This window comes from Drosophila persimilis, unplaced genomic scaffold (genome assembly GCF_003286085.1).
Source record: "Drosophila persimilis strain 14011-0111.01,24,50 unplaced genomic scaffold, DperRS2 tig00001145-arrow-arrow-pilon, whole genome shotgun sequence".
Classification (NCBI taxonomy): Eukaryota; Metazoa; Arthropoda; class Insecta; order Diptera; family Drosophilidae; genus Drosophila; species Drosophila persimilis.
This window is the reverse complement of record NW_020825426.1, coordinates 144,537-157,760: the sequence shown is the minus strand read 5'-3', so window position 1 is coordinate 157,760 and position 13,224 is coordinate 144,537.

Genomic DNA, 13,224 nt, shown 5'->3' with positions numbered 1-13,224 from the left:
GCTCAGACTGATTTTCTGTCTCTCTCGCACGCATTCTTTGTTGTGTCGTTTAATATTCGCGGCGTCTGCCGGAGGAGAGCCATACTGACTTAGTATCGGGTATAACTGTAGAGTTGCGGTGTCCGCAGCAACTCACAACGTTCCCCCTCGTTTTTTCTGTCGAACGCCACCAGCAATATTCTTTGTCGTTGAACATCAGTAAATAACAATTGCTACCATATCCATATTTGTTTAAAATTCACAATTATTCGAAGCACAAATTTTTTGTTTAGTATTGCCGTCAGATGTTGATGTATGGTGGTGGATGGGTGGCCTTTTGGGAGTCGCGGTTTCACATCTGTCAAAAAATCCCACCGCTCCCCGAAGATATGCTGTGTGGGAAAAGGATACAAGCAGTTTAATTTTCAGTATGCATGCTGTTATTCAAAGTTCGTTAGACATGTTAAATGCACAGGTGTTGCATCTAAGATGTTTTGATCTTCTTCAATCGCTCTTTTTTACTGTAATTTAAAACAAGCAATTACAAAAGTTATCATCTTTGGCATGATGTATATTTACGAAGCAACCAGGTCAGCTGTTTTTGCCAGAATAAAAAAACATATCGATGAGAAAAAGCAAAAAGGAAACGTTTTGGCTGAAAGCGCATAATGCAAAAAGAAGTGAAAACCAGAGCCAGCCTGAATATACCACAAATGGCCTACGTGAAAATGAAATGATGCTCTGTGCATAGTCATTCCATAATTACAATTAAAATAATAAAAACACAATTCATTGTATAACACATTTGAAACAGGTGGCATTTGAAACAACAGTCTAGTCTTCATGGGTCTTCAGACGGGCAGTCTGCAACAGATGATACCGTATCACACGATACAATATATAATAAACACATGCAAAATGTATACATACTCGTATATGTATGTATTTTCTACAAAAGTTTATAAGTAGGGCCGATTCAGCTTGCGCCGGCCTTGGTTTCAACAGATATCATCATTGCTGCAGCCTATTTGCCCCCATCGATTCCCTGGTCTAGCACTGATTGCGACAATCTTCTGGCCCAACTGCGTAACAAATCTACATTATCGACAATTCCACAGATAAACCCAGCTATAACGAGGCCGTTGAAATCCAACTCAAATATTCCCATGTTCAAGGAAATTCTGGGTAGCTTTCTAGACTTACACCCATATTTAAGGACCGCTCAGGATGTAAATGCTGCAGTCGACACTCTTGTGACGCTTCTGCAGCTGCTACCACCTGCGGCCTTCAAGGCATTCGAACTTCACAGACTGGAAACCACAGCGGCACTTCAAGTGAGATCGATCATCACTTCTTCTGCTCAAGAAACGACCCTAGAAACGTGGAAAGATTGAGATTTTTATGGCAAACGATCAGGAATTCAGGATCAGGATCAAATCAAATGCAGTGACGTTGTTGTTGCCAGTCGTTCACACACACAAATATTTGTTTGTAATAAAGTGACTTTTTCATGGCTCCACTTGAAATTACACAGCACTAAATGAACTCGCGTTAGTAGATTTGTTTGTAAAACCGCGCGCTTTATTTGAAATTTGAAAGGCACAGGCCAAGAACGTCGACGACTGACACCATATATCTCTAAAGCATTTGGCTCGAACAATATTTTTCTTAGTAATGCACGCACCTACTAATGGGATCCGAGGGAGAGCAGTAGCAGTGAGAGAATCTTAATACGTTTTTACGCACGTATTGATTTCGGTGCTCTGTTTGGTTCTCCACTCACAACGAATTTGTTACTTCATATGTATCAAGACAAAATGCCTAATGGGATACATTTGATCAACGTTCAATTGATCTGCTCCAAGTCAATCATCGTCGTTTTCCTCCGGTGTATTTGCTTAGATGCTCTTCGCTCTCGACTTACTGCATTCTGTTTTTCTCCATGGCCTGCTCTCGCATATATATTAATAAATCACCTGTCGCCCATTAATCAGCCTGTTTGCATATTCAGTCAGCCGCAACACCTCCTTCCTACTCTTTACGAAACATTAAAACGACAAATTTACCCTCATTGCTTTCACTCTCTTCAGGGAACGGCCAATCTTTGTCTGCTCTTTTTGGCGTCGCTTTATGCTTCTTCCTTATGCTTACACGCATTTTTTTTTTTTATTTATTGACGTCTCTACTATTAAACCATTATATGTATAACTATAGGCCACTAAAAATGCCCGCGACTAGACAGTTTGGACGCCCCAGATTTTCGTCGTTTGCGGGGGCGGAAGGGGGTGTGGCCAAATTTTGTAACAAACTCGTCAAGGTCCGATATCACAGGAGTGTGGATGGAAAACTTGGTTGCGCTAGCTTTTATAGTGTCTAAGATCTAGGCGCTAATGTTTTGCGCTGAGCAAATCCGGTTACGCTACGTGTGTGTAAGAGAGAGACAGGGCGAGAAGAAATGAAATTCTTTTCTTGATTCTGGCTATAATAATGATACGATCCAATTCAGATTCTGCAGTCTAGAAGATTTGCTTATTCTATACGATTCTGCGCTTTTGGTTTTTCCATATCTTTGAAATTGTGGATGCCATAGATTTTCGCCCTTTATGGGGGCGGAAGTGGGCGAAGCAAAGTTTTGAAATATACTTGTAACAGTGACATATCCAAGAAATGTGAGTCCGGATATAAAATGTCGTTGCTCTAGCTCTTATAGCCTTTGAGCAATAGGCGCTAATAGGGACGGACAGAGAGACAGGGCTCAATCGACTGGGCTATTGATGCTGATCAAGAATATATATACTTTATGGGGTCGGAAACGATTCCTTCTGGACGTTACACACATCCATTTTCACCACAAATCTTATATACCCCAATACTCATTTTGATTATCGGGTATGAAAATGCATTTTGAAAGGCAGAGAATTGAGCTAAATAATTAGCAAAAGGCAATAGCTAGGCAGAGAGCGAGGTAGATAAAGAGTATACAATCACACAGAATGTGAAAATATATGATGAAATAATAATAATAATAAGGGAACATTAGGGGTGTTATGTTTGGAATGGGATGGAATGTAACAAACAGTGGAGGGGAGGATCTGCGCACACATTAAAGATGCTGCTGTAACACGTTAACTTTTACACCGTTTGCCTTTTGTGTTTTTTTGTGTACCCGATACTCAAAAAGAGTATATGGAGGTACATTAGAGTTGTGGTGAAACCTACGGCTTAGATCAGAACGTTATTATAGCCAAAAGGAACAGTTTTTCGCCCTGGCTCTTTTAGAGTTCGCCCCCAGACTTTCCATAATAGACAAATATGCCCATTCCTTATTTAAAACCAACTTCGCCTTTCAAGCAATCAACAAAAACATGAAATGTTTGCTGCAACATTGCCAAGGCACTAATATAGGGAAAAAAGCCGAAAAATTTACTTATTTCCCAGACCGCATGTAACGGCAGAGGCAGACACACGAAGAAAAGACACTCGACAAAACCGTAGTACAAACGAGAGGAAAAACCGCGAGCCGTGGTTAGCGCCGCGGCTGTACATTTATGACCGATACTCTGTCAGTATGCCTTAACTCCGCCAGAGAGCGCACACATTCACGACGAAGAGTGTATGAGAGAGAGACAGATAATAAGTAAGCGTGTGGACGGCGCTGCATAGCCATTTGCTGTTCCTTGATTGATTTGTTCCTTCTGGTTGTATTAAAATTCCGATCTGATCCAAATTCGTCAATCCGATAGATATGTTCTTTCTCTATAATGCTGTCAATAATTTAAATTTTCAAAATTGTGAATGCTACCAGATTTTCGTCCTTTGTTGGGGCGGTCTTATGAGGTCGGAAACGCTCCCTTCTGGGTGAAATCTACTTTCACTAAAAATCTAATATACACCATACTCTTTAAGTGCCCGGTAAAAAAACATCTAAAACATGAAATCTATTTTGAAACTCTTACACAACTTGGTCAGCTTATAATAACAGGGTTATGACAGGGGGAAGGGAGTTCACTATGTCGACGGCTATGGTTTGGCGATGGCGATGAGACTGCCAAAAAGTGTTCACAAAGTGCGAGCCTGGCAAAAGTCAAGGACACCCAAAAAGAATCCAAGCTCCACCAAACTGAAACAAATACAACTGAACTCAGCCGACCTGAAACCAATAAAAAATAGTGAGATGGCCCCTCCGAAAACGAGAATAAAACCAATCAATAAATCCGAATGACTGAAAATATTTCAGGGAAAATGGAGCAGCAAAAGTGAATGCCTCGCTATTAACAAGGACGTGCGCGGACCTACGGGTAGGTCCGTAATCCTGCAAATGCGGCGAATCAAGCGTAGAAGTATAGAAGTATGCTTAGACCAAAGATAGACGATAATTTAATTCTTTGCTCAAAATCGTTGTCCATAAGTTAGTAAATCTTTATGTACTCAAAATGTTCCGATTTCATCACTTTTATTCAAAACTGAACTAAAAACTAAACAGATAGCTAGAGCTTATCAGAACTTCGACTAGGTAGAAAGTTATATTGAAAAATAGCTCATTTAGTGAGTATTTTTTGTTTATTACAGGCTGTCACTTTATTGGAATCCAAAGTGCACATAACCATGGAAATTAACGGAAACGGGACAGACTCAGACGTAGAAACTGACTACAAAGAATTGAGAGATAACATTCCGTCTAGCAAAATTATTTTCCGCGTTCATTTCGGGTCCAGTCCGGCATCTCTTTTGTCTGCCCTTAATTTTTCATCATCTAGCCTAGTCTCAGTTCTTGGGAAACTTCTGAAGCAATATGCAGTTTTTTTCGGGGACAAATGAAACCTTAGACAATGGCCCATAAAAAGGCGAGGATGTATGGCAAAGGGGAGATACATATGTATGTACACTTGCAGAGGGGTACGGAGGGGATTGGTGTAATAGATATCCAGCCAGCTGTTTTTTCATTCTCAGAATGCTTTGCCATCATGTGCAACATTCTCTAGTGGATAACAAGTTTCAATTTTAATGTGCAACAGGGCTCGTTTTACCAGTCACTTTCTGTCGTTTTTTCCCACCATCAGTCCAGGCCTTATCTGCACTGTCCAATCCACCTCACAAATTGCAGCTTTGATGGATAGTCTCAGAACCTCCTGAACAATGGGGAAGGATGCATGGCTGCTGGAATCCTGACCGAGCCGCAAAACTTTCGGCACAGTCAATTGCGGCAAAAGGTCACTCAATTTAAACTTGCGACTAACTGACTTTGCCTCAGACTGCCTTTGCCTACCTGCCACCTGACTTCTGGATGCTCTCCCCAAACTGCTTAGAGCGTTGAGCGGGCTCGGACTGCTTTCCTGGCAGACACTTGGAAGTTTTATTTGCTGAAACTTTTTGTTGGAACCCATTGAAATGTTCTCTCTCTTTCTCTGTCCCTATCTCTCTTTCCTATTCAGCTGGTCCTCGAAATGAAAATTAACCAGAATAGAGCGTCGACAGCTTTCGGACTCGAAATTGAAACTAAAATCAAGCGGAAAATTCATTGAAAATGTTCGCACCCATGGCTGCGCTCCACCTCTACCATACTCTCACCGTCCAAAAAACAATTGAAAATTTGACAAAAAATGGGAGAACGAGGGATGTTCATCAATGATTTTGTGCTTCGATACAGGCCTGAAGTCAATTAACAAAGGGAATTCATAGCAAGTTCATATATCATTGGATTGGATAGTTCTGATTGAATGAAATCCGATTTCGATTGCAAAGTAAAGATTGTACTAGAGAACCATTTTGCAAAAAATCTATATATTTTTAGTAAACATACCAAAGTTAATAATGTTGAATGTTCCCTGTATGAGAGTAAAAGAAGGAGATTTCAAATTAATAGATTTTGCCCTGTCAGGAAGATATCCCCTCAACAGATCCGATTTAATTTCCGAGGCGAACATCAGCCCCTCTTTCCTCAGAGGCTCCTGCAGCCCTGGCTGCCAGTTTTAACCTTCAGTTGCTCTGGCTAAACGCGCTATTACGGACTTATGGGCGATAGGTGTTGGCGTCGCTGCGGTCTTGTGTATAATTCTTGGCGCGGTTGATTTGATTGAAAGAAGTGTGGCAAGTGTCAGAATGGAAGGGAAGGAAGTACCGCACTCGGATAGGGGAGGCAGTACGTCGAGGTCTGCGGCCGAGTCTATAGTATGGAGGAGAACAAGGCGTGCCGCTGAGCTTGACATATGATTGTGTAATTGATTTGATCAATAAAAAAGCGTAGGGCAGGGCACAGGAATTGGAATGACAATGAGGTTGGGGTTGGGAAGAGAAAACTTGCTACCCTAGCGATTCGCTGGGCGAAGAAAACCTAATTTTTATGGCATGGAAGGGATAGATAGAGGCGACAGCGGAAATGGCAGGGAGAACCCATGCACGTAGAGTTAGGTCTTAATACACGGTCCGTTCCGATGAGCGCCTATATCTCAAAGACCATAAAAGCTAACGCAAGCACACTTTGAAACCATACTTCTGTGATATCACAAAAAGCGATCTTTGGCATCCACAGCTTTGAAGAAAAAACGAGAAAGAAAAAAACGTTGTGAGTTGATGCTGCGACCTCTACATTTATACCCGATACTTATTCAGTATCGCTCTCCTCCGGCAGGCGGCACTAGCATTGAACGACAAAGAATGCGTGCGAGAGAGATAGAAAATCAGTCAGAAATTGTCGTCGGGCGCTGCGTAGCCACTGCAAATTGATTTTTATACCCGATACTCAAAATGAGTTCGATATCACAGGAGTGTGGATACCAAATTTGGTTGCTCTAGCTATAGTCTCTGAGATCTAGGCGGTAATTTTTAGCGATAGGCAAAGCCGACCATGAAACTTGTGTGTTAGAGCGAGTGAGAATGAAATTGTTCTCTTCATTCTGGCTATAATAATGATACGATCTGGTTCAGATTTGGCGTTTTTGGTTTTCTCATATCTTTAAAATTGTAGATGCCACAGATTTTCGTCTTTTTGTGGGTACGGAAGGAGGCGGGGCGAATACAAATACACTTGTAACAGTAACATATCACAGAAGTCAGGATACAAAGTGTCGTTGCTCTAGCTCTTATAGTAGTACTAGGCGCTCATAGGGAGTGCCTGACGAAATGACAGACAGACAGACAGACATGGCTCAATCGACTCGGCTATTCATGCTGATTAATATATGTACATGTATTATATTGCATTATAATGCATTATATACATGTAATATGTACTTTATGGGGTCGGAAACGCTTCCAGTTTCCCCACAAATCTAATATACCCTTATGCTCTTTTTAAGATGATTGGATCATTTCTGTAGGCAGACGGAACAAATGAATTTTCTGTGTCTACGTAGCGTGGCCACGCCGCTTACTCATTTTCTGTCTCTATCTCATACACTTTCTCGTGCCTTATATGCGCCCTTTGTCGGAGGTGATATATTTAGGGTCGCGGCCGTAGCACCGACTTAAAACGTTCCGACATGGAAAAAATACTATCTTCTCAGATTCTTCATTTGAGTTTTGGAGGCCCAAGCTGTTTCTTGAAGATTCATTTTCTAAATTTTTGTATTTCTAATTTAAGAAGAAGGGGACCATGGAACTGGTTCGGTGTCACGAACATATGACCATTTTACCGATAGAGCATTTGACCCGGACGCAGACCCAGGGCCACTGCAGCAGCGACCTTTCGCTACGTATTTTGTTTAAAATATGACCCCGTCACAAAAAAGAGGTAGGGTCAGGGTACAGAAAAGAGTGTTTCTTTCGAAAATAGTATTCTTATGTCTCTGTCTCCTTCTTCGTCTGAGCGCTGGCTAAGACTCCGATTGAGATTCTCATTTTTATACCTCATTTCCAGGGCCATCGATTTTCGCTTGTTACTATGAGAAGCAGGCGAGGCGGGCTTGTGGAGGGATGGGAAAATCCGCATTGAAAATGGACCGTGCATCTATTTCCATATAAATTGGCTCCCGCTCAACCAGAAACATCCAATGCTTGCTTCCGCTCCTGTGCGGGCTCCTCCTCTTTCTCCTTTGGCTCTAGATCCTTCCTATCTCTACTCTCTTCTACCAAAACTTTTTGGGGCACCGGGTCCGGGTAACCTTGCCAATAATATAAAGCCATTAGTGCTGCTACATAAAGTGTGGCATTAAAGAGATGACTGCACGGAGGTGTATATTGAACCTGCTCATAGTTTGCGCCAAGAACAGGAATTCACTAAAATACAGAGGAAGAGAGAATTGATCTGTGCAAAGGAAAACTCGATGTACAAATTTCTTCCCAAAGTCTGCTGACTTTTTCAAAGAAAAAGAACCTTCCAAAATCCACTGCCTATTTATTCCTCGTAAAAGATGGTGTCATCTCAAAAGGAATAACAATTCCAAAGACATTAGGGAATATTCTCCAAAAATAGCTTTTTTTCTTCTCCAAAAGAGTGGTAATTCCAATCATCTGAGATCTTATCGGGTTGATAGAAAATGGGATTTGTTATCGGTGAAAATACAGCGAAGGCTCATACGACTTAATGCCCCGCGCTATCAAGATCTTTCGCTAATCAAAGATTGAAAACAAGTTGGGGCAGTGGAGCTTCTGTTGGTTGGAAAAGAAAACCACGAGAACAAAAATAACGAGGGGGAACGTTGCGAGTCGCTGATACGGCCGCGGCTCTACATTTATACCCGATACTCAGTCATTATGGCTCACCAGAGGACGCACATAATGCACGACAAAAAGTTTTTGAGAGAGAGAGACAGAAAATTATGAATTCAGGTAGAGAGAGAGGCTGAATTTCGTAACATTCTTTCATGGGCATTGATGAATAGTCGTCGTCGCCTTCGTCGTGTGCTGTGTTTTGACGAAAGTTTTTATGGCTGTCCACCCCCTGACATATACATATATGCCTCAGCACTTGTGTTGTATGCCTTGTAAAGGAGATGGGGACATTACCTTTAGTGCCGCTACTAGGTAGTGTTGGAATTCCAATCTGATAAAGTATTTAGGCTTTCAATCCATCCCAAGCCAACAAACATCTATAGCGACATCCCTCTAGCCCTTTCTGCTCTCTCATCATTGCCAGAAACCATTCCCCCAGAATACCTTTCTACTCGCATGATGAAATGGACTATGTCCTTCAAAGAGTATGTGCGAGAGAGATAGAAAATCAGTCATAACGTGTAGTGGCTGCGTAGCCACTGCAAATTGATTTGCTCATTTTAGTTATAATTATGACCGAGTGTGATTGTGCGTTTTCCATTTTCTCGTATTTTAATAATTGTGGATGTCACAGATTTTCGTTTTTTTTTTTGGCAAAATTTTGAAATAAACTTCTGCAGGTACGATATCACAGGAGTGTAGATACCAAAATTGGGTACTCCAGCTCTTATAGTCTTTGAGATCTGGGCGCTTATTTTAAGCGACAGGCAAAGTCGACCAGGAAACGTTTGTGTAAGAGAGAGCCAGAGCGAGGGAGATTAGAATTTTTTTCTTCATTCTGAGTAAAATAATAATATGATCTGGTGCAGATTCTGCAACCAGACAGAGCGGGACAAATTTTTTTCTTCATTATGGCTAAAATAATAATTCGATCTGGTTCCGATTCTGCAGTCCAGATGATATAGTTATTCTCTATAATTCTGTGTTTTCGATTTTCTCCGGACATAAAAAATGTGGATTCCACAGATTATCCTTTTTATGTGGGTGCGGAAGGTGGTCAGGCGATGTTTTGATGATGAAATGGACTATGTCCTTCAAAGAGTATGTGCGAGAGAGATAGAAAATCAGTCATAACGTGTAGTGGCTGCGTAGCCACTGCAAATTGATTTGCTCATTTTAGTTATAATTATGACCGAGTGTGATTGTGCGTTTTCCATTTTCTCGTATTTTAATAATTGTGGATGTCACAGATTTTCGTTTTTTTTTTGGGCAAAATTTTGAAATAAACTTCTGCAGGTACGATATCACAGGAGTGTAGATACCAAAATTGGGTACTCCAGCTCTTATAGTCTTTGAGATCTGGGCGCTTATTTTAAGCGACAGGCAAAGTCGACCAGGAAACGTTTGTGTAAGAGAGAGCCAGAGCAAGGGAGATTAGAATTTTTTTCTTCATTCTGAGTAAAATAATAATATGATCTGGTGCAGATTCTGCAGCCAGACAGAGCGGGACAGATTTTTTTCTTCATTATGGCTAAAATAATAATTCGATCTGGTTCAGATTCTGCAGTCCAGATGATATAGTTATTCTCTATAATTCTGTGTTTTCGATTTTCTCCGGACATAAAAAATGTGGATTCCACAGATTATCCTTTTTATGTGGGTGCGGAAGGTGGTCAGGCGATGTTTTGAAAAGCACTTGTAGCAGTGACATAACACATCACAGAAGAATGGATACAAAATGTTGGTGCTCTACCTCTGTCTCTGAGCACTAGGCGCTCATAGGGACGGACAGACAGACATGGCTCAATCGAATCGACTATTGAGCTGATCACGAATAGACACACATCCAATTTCACCAAAAATCTAATATACCCCTATACTCCTTTTGAAAATCGGGTATAAAAACTCTTAATCATAGGGATGATCATATCTACCAGATTGTCGAATCTGGATCAGATCGAATTATTATTATAACCAAAAGGAACAAATCAATTTGCAGTGGCTACGTTCATTATTAGCGCCGTCTGGTGAGAGAGCCATAATGATTATGTTTCGGGTATAAATATAAAGTTGCGGTCGCAGCAGCAGCTCACAACGTTCCCCCTCGTTGTTTTGTCCCTGTTCCGCTAAGTTCCTCCATCTTCGAGCTTGTTCTCCACGACAGTAATTTAGCTACCGCAGGAGAAGTGTGTGGTGAGGAGAGATGGAAAAAAGAACAAAATGAGGAGAATGTACCTCGTAAAGGTAAAACACTAGGCGAAAAATTGTGCATAGACCCTATGGGACCTCGAACCTCCTATCGTTCTACCAAGAAGGGATTCGGCAGATCCAGGGCTAACACTCTCTGTAGGTTCATTAAGGAACAGCGTTGATAGCGATTAGCGTCCCTATTGAGAGAGGGTTTACACTCTCTATAAGAGAAAACAATGGCCTGTGGCCCTTAAGCAATAGCTCACGGGTTATACTCTCTATCAAGGCAGGCTTATCGATAAATCTTTTTGAAGAAGAGAGGAAAAATCAAGGAACATGTCTCTTTTTTTAGCCGATAACAAAGTGAAGAGAGGTATGTTGGTGCTTAGGGAAGAGCAAAGATGTTAGAGAAGGGATAGAATAGAAGAGGGACAGTCATCGGGCAGGCAACATTACCGAGGCCCCTCCCCAAATAAGCTAATTATTTAAAATGCTCGCCGACATTAAAAAGCACTTTCGCCACCAATGATAATCAAAAAATGTTGTCTCTATCTCTCTCTCTCTCTCTCTCTCTAACTCGCTCCGTCACTCTTATGGTACCTTTCTGTGGTGCTTCTGTGGCTTTTTTGATAATGACGCTGATTAGTCAGCGCTTACGACAGCACAGCAATGTGTGTGTCTTCTTTTCGTTTGCTGTTTTTCCTGCTTGTCCTGTTTTTCCAGCTTTTCCGTGTTTTCATTTTTGTGGAAATTTTCAAGGCCTGTTTAGGGGCTGTTAGGGGAATAGGTGAAAAGAACGGATGGCTGTCCAAAAAAAGTCAAAAGAAGCTACAAACTTTAAAACAGACTTTCACTTCCTGAAGGCTTTGTCTGACTCACTCTGTTGACATCGGAGCTTGGAGGGACGCCATCTAGCAAAACTGCAAATTGTTTCAAGAAAAAGTAAAATTTGATTGATGGGAAATAGTCTTTTCCTTTCTATTGCTGTTAGTGTCACAAAAGCACTGCACTGCACTGCACTGGACATATATACCGGGCAGGAGTACAATTTCCATTTTAAATTTAAAACGAGGCCGCGACTCTACATTTATACACGACACTCAGTCAGTATGGGTTCTATCCGCCACAGTGCGAACACATTCGCAACATAGAGTGTGTGAAAGAGAGACAGAAAGTAAAAATGCGCTCGGACGGCGTTGCCTAGCCATTGCAAATTAAATTGTTTCTATTGGCTATTATAATAATCCGATCTGATCCAAATTCGGCAATCTACTAGATTCTCTATGATTCTGCGCATTTTGGTTTTCTCGTATCTTGAAAAATGTGGGTGCCACAGTTTTATGTCCTTTGTGGAGGCAAAAGGGGGCATGGCATAATGTTGAAACAAACTTTATTCTTGTGATATCACAGTTTCGATGCTTTAGCTCCTATAGTCTCTGAGAGCCAGACGTCACACAAGATGGAAAGACATCGATGCCGATGCGGCCAATTAACGCATTAAACGAGCATAGCACCACACTGGCTCCTACAAGGGTATCGATATTATGTGTGTGTTAAGAGATTTTACAGTGCGTTATGGCGGTGTAAGATTGGTGAAAGGTGGGCGATTGGTTTCATTGGGGAAAAAAGAGACTGTGATATGATGGAGTATCATTGAATCACCCAGTGTCAGGTATTAACGGTGTACATATATTGCGCAATATGATTTTAGAGTTGAATAAATATATGAACATATGTACAAACAGTGATTGAAAATTCGATTGAATGGAGAAATGATCGATGAGTATCGACCATAGCTCTAGGCATCAACGGCCTTATAGAACGCACTGCACTGTACCCGATAAATAAATGTACATTTTCAGCCAGAAGCTGAAACCGCTTGCGCTGACGTCTACGCAGTACGAAGTGGTTTCAGTAGCCCCTGCTTCTGTAGTCCTCTTTCTTACCCGCCACCCCGTTCCAAAGTTGTTTCTCCCACTCTCTCCTTATGTGTGTGTGTATGTCTAGCAGGGGGTTACGTCATTGGTAGGGACACGCAATACCAAATGTTTGTATTTTTATTATTATCGCGTTATGCTCTATGTATTTGTTTTGTTGTTTTCTTTGTGGGATTGCTGGATTATTTCCCAGCTACGTCATGGCAAGCACGCAGGCATCATTGAAATGGAGACATTGGGGGAGGAATCGTGAGGAGTCCGTCCGAGGTGCGTCCTGGTCTAAGGCGTCGCGTCGGGCGTATCCTTTTCGGGCTATAAAGTTTTGGGTAATGGGGGGGATTTATCGCTAACTGCTGGCCATGCCAATTGCCCTTTTTTTGTTTCCATCGGTTAGCTCTTATCTTGTGTAGTTTTTAACGTTTTTGTGGTAATTTGTTGATATTTTTGTTAGGTTGGGGGCTTGCAATGG